At 40.7% G+C, this 4281-nt stretch overlaps 1 protein-coding gene across 2 annotated transcripts in view; it reads left to right on the forward strand.

Moving 5' to 3' along the window:
* The window catches only part of sema3bl (sema domain, immunoglobulin domain (Ig), short basic domain, secreted, (semaphorin) 3bl), a 75016-nt gene that overhangs the window by 28616 nt on the left and 42119 nt on the right, over nt 1-4281 (forward strand). The window lies entirely within an intron of this gene.

The following is a 4281-nucleotide window of genomic DNA, read 5'->3' on the forward strand; positions in this document are numbered from 1 at the left end:
GTTTCAGATGAAAGTTCTGTTTTTCTGGCCATTTTGAGCGTTTAATTGACCCCACAAATGTGATGCTCCAGAAACTCAATCTGCTCAAAGGAAGGTCAGTTTTGTAGCTTCTGTAACGACCTAAACTGTTTTCAGATATGTGAACATGATTGCACAAGGGTTTTCTAATCATCAATTAGCCTTCTGAGCCAATGAGCAAACACATTGTACCATTAGAACACTGGAGTGATAGTTGCTGGAAATGGGCCTCTATACACCTATTTAGATATTGCACCAAAAACCAGACATTTGCAGCTAGAATAGTCATTTACCACATTAGCAATGTATAGAGTGTATTTCTTCAAAGTTAAGACTAGTTTAAAGTTATCTTCATTGAAAAGTACAGTGCTTTTCCTTCAAAAATAAGGACATTTCAATGTGACCCCAAACTTTTGAACGGTAGTGTATATCCAGCATACCGGCAGAAGTGAGACCATTCTTCAGTTTCCATGACGAACTCACTGTGGAAGATCACATCATCATGAAAGGCAGCGGGGCGGTTATTCCCACAGCTTTGCACCCTGACTACTTGAACGCACTCCACCAGGGACACCGAGGCGTGGAATCCACAAAGAGACGGGTGAGAGAAAGTGTGTTCTGGCCATCCATAAACTATGATATCACGACATGTGGCATCTGCAACAGTCTGAAGCCCCACCAACAAAAGGAACCACTAAAACCACACACAGTTACTGTTTATGTGTTTGGACCCTAGAGTGTTGCCGTATTTGGCTTGGGTCTCGGGAGAATGGGATAGGGGTGTGTCACTGGTGGGTAACCTGATGGTACTCACGGCATCCTCTTGTTGGCTACACACATTCATGTCAATAAATATAATTTGCCTTCACCATGACTCTGACTGAGATAAACAACACCTGTGAAGTATAATGTCATGTAATGTCATTTTTGGTTATCCTGGAGTGACGCGCTGCCAAGATGGCGCCGGCCAGCTCCGCCCAATTTGGGCTTCAAAACTGCTCTTCAGAAGAGAAGGGTCCAGCGAGAAGGGTCCAGCTGCAGCCCGCAGACATACCATATAAAAACTAGACAAACGTGATGGAAGTTGAACTTCCATATATGGGTTGTCCCAGAAGCCACCGCGCACAAAACGTGATGACGTTTATCTTGACCGCTCGGTCCACGCATAGTTGTTAAATTAAAAAAAGCCGTTAAAAAAAGAGGTGTCAAGTGTCAACATAGTAATCAGTGTACGTTATGTGTTAATATTTACTATACTATATTTATATACTATTAATAAAGTATATTTATACTATAATTCTACTATAAATTATTATTACTATAAATAGCCTAATGATAATAATAAGGCAATGTTTCAATTCATACCACTGTTGTATATTTTATTTCTTCCAAAGTGATTTTAAGTTTCACAAACCAAGAATATTCTGTAATGTTACATCATGACCCAGATGTGTCTCGATTTAGGTTAAAACTTAACATTACTGAGAATTTATTGACAGAATAACAGCGGTACGAACATTATCAGCTGTTGCTGGACATGTCTGCTGTGTTGGCTGCAGTGGTCTGTGTGACTGGGCCTGGGGGAGCTAACCGCAGCTAGTTAGCTATTCCTGACAGCCGAAATATATTCTTCTAACCCCAACCAGGGTGTGTGCCTAAAGTTATTGATTATATGCATGTCGACCGGTTAACCCTATCCATTAACCTCCATTGTGTTGCTGTGCAGCCTCCGGTAACGTTACTGCAGCTATATAACACCCGTCGGCACTTGTGGAGCTTCTCAACTCCGAAAACGTTTGAACACATTTTCGATTCGCTGCCAATTTTTGTAAAACTGCTGATCTTCGTAAAACCACTGATCTTCAAAATCTACACAGTTGATTTCTCACCTAAAAACTTCTCAGAAGTGTATTTAAAGTTCTGTTGTTGGCTTCTAAAGAATAGAACGGTTTGCATTAGGATCTATCATGTACGTAAGCCGAGATGAACGTCATCACGTTTTGTGCGCAGTGTCTTCTGGGACAAACCATATTTGGAAGTTCAACTTCCGTCAACTTCCGTCACGGTCTGCAGGCTGCAGCTGGATATACTTGCTTCAGAAACCAACGGGTGACGTCACAGACACTACAGCCATTTTTCTATAAAGTCTATGGTGGGACCCAGCAGGGAGTGATGGCGGGGTGCAGCGCTTGTGTAAGAACTGGAGCCGGGCGAGCGGTCAACAAAACCTTGAACAGCAGCCTCCCAGTGAACACGACATGACCGAACACAGGACCGAACACAGGACCGAACACAGCCTCAGAGACCAACAGGGAGTCCAGTAACTTACTGAGATGATTTACACAGAGCTTCTTGATGGATAGCTTTACTTTTTGTTAAACGACTAACTGTAGCCTATGGCTGGTTACCTCGTTCGATTAGCCATGCTGCTAGCTTACTCCCCACCCCGGGGTGCCAAGAGCCAAACCCAGCAAGAAAATCACCTCGGTAACATTACTGTATTCCCAGTGGTCAAACTGGCCTCTTTCGGTCTTGGAGGCTGTGCTCGCTCCCGGTCCAGCTGCTGTGTTCACTCACTGGGAGCTGGAACCAGGCCGCATAGAGTGTGCATGACGGGGTGGGGGTGTAAACACACAGTCGGTGCTACTGGCGACTGTAAACGCCAATCAATGTCAGCAACACGTCCCTCCCTAGCTTTGTGTTTTTACAGAAACACATATAAGACATATATAAAAAACATATGGAGGCAAATAGTACTGTGTTTTGTGTTTCATGGGAACTTTCTGCTTAAAGTTATCCCTATGAGTAATCCCCAATTTTACAAAACTGTAACATGATTACTGTACTGGACGGAAGACAGTTACTTATTTTGCATCATGATTACGTAACGCCGTTACATGTAATCTGTTACTCCCCAATCCTGCACAGAGGTCCCTTGACACACACACACACACACACACTCACAGGTACTCACTGAACATAATCAGACACAGTAATGCAAGTCAGGACCGTTTGTTTTCCTTTCTGGTTTCTATTCTCCCTGTTTGTGAAAACAAGGCTTGTTTCCTACTGGACCAGACAAAGACCTATTGTCTCACTGAAACCCTCTGGTAGTCTGCACAAAACTACAGTATTACACACGTCATTGCCTCTAAACTGAGACAGATTTCGGCTTTCTTCTTCAGTAGCAATTTGATTTCATTTTCTGTTAGCTGAAAACAGTGTGAAAACTGGTCCCATTGTGTCAGCTCCAAATTTTATTTTATGCTTAACTGAGATTCACCTCTTCTCCTTATTGAATTTTCAGAATGAGAGTACTTCTCTTATTAGGCAATCTTGGATCAATACTGTGATAATTGTAAATTGAAGAAATGTTTATTTATATATATATATATATATATATAAAATTTTAGATGCTGTTATTGAGATACTGTGGGGGTTTTGCTGAGAACAGTGTTCCTGCTTGTTTAAAGCAAAATGTCTAATTTAAGTTCTAGACACAAAACAGAAGATTGAAGACGATTGTGCAATGAATCTGAAGTCTTTTACATTTAAATCACTTTTAATAACATGGTGATTAAATTAAAATTGCCTTCCAGAAAATTTCCATACCACTTAATCGCTAATCTCAGTAGTGCAAGATTGTGTGTGGCAAAAATTACTAAAAGGTTTTGAGATACGCATACGTCTTTGAGATATCTGACTTTCCCCCCAAAAAACAATGATCCTCTACTCTGGAAAATGCATAGAATATATTTCATAGGGAGTATTTATTAAGCAGAAAGTTGTTCCAATGAAAATTGGTAACTGCAAAGTCAGTGGGTTATCCAGAGTAACCTGGACATTGTTTCTAGACTTATTTTATAGGTACCGCTAGAGGTAAGTTTGAAAATATATTTTTTTGTAATTTGCGTGAACTGAAACGAATCTCTAGAGAACTGGAGTGATAAATGTGTCTGTCATGTCTCAATCATGGTTTCAGCTTTACAAGCCAAACATTAACTCCCAAACTCCTTGGCTCTTCATTCCAAAGCCTTTGTTTCATCATATGTAGAGGATCTGTTCTGCTCAATTTGGCCCTAACAGCTTCATTTGCAGGATATTCAAATTTAATGACACAGGGGCTTATTAGTATGTTTTGATTCGATTAACAGAGTCAAAGGTGGTTGTTTGCATTACTTCAAAGTAATTAATCATCATGCTCTTTTTTATTGTTGTTCAGTTCCTCAATCTCTCTTTTTTCTTCTTTGGTAGATCTACTGG

This window comes from Micropterus dolomieu, linkage group LG08 (genome assembly GCF_021292245.1).
Source record: "Micropterus dolomieu isolate WLL.071019.BEF.003 ecotype Adirondacks linkage group LG08, ASM2129224v1, whole genome shotgun sequence".
NCBI lineage: Eukaryota > Metazoa > Chordata > Actinopteri > Centrarchiformes > Centrarchidae > Micropterus > Micropterus dolomieu.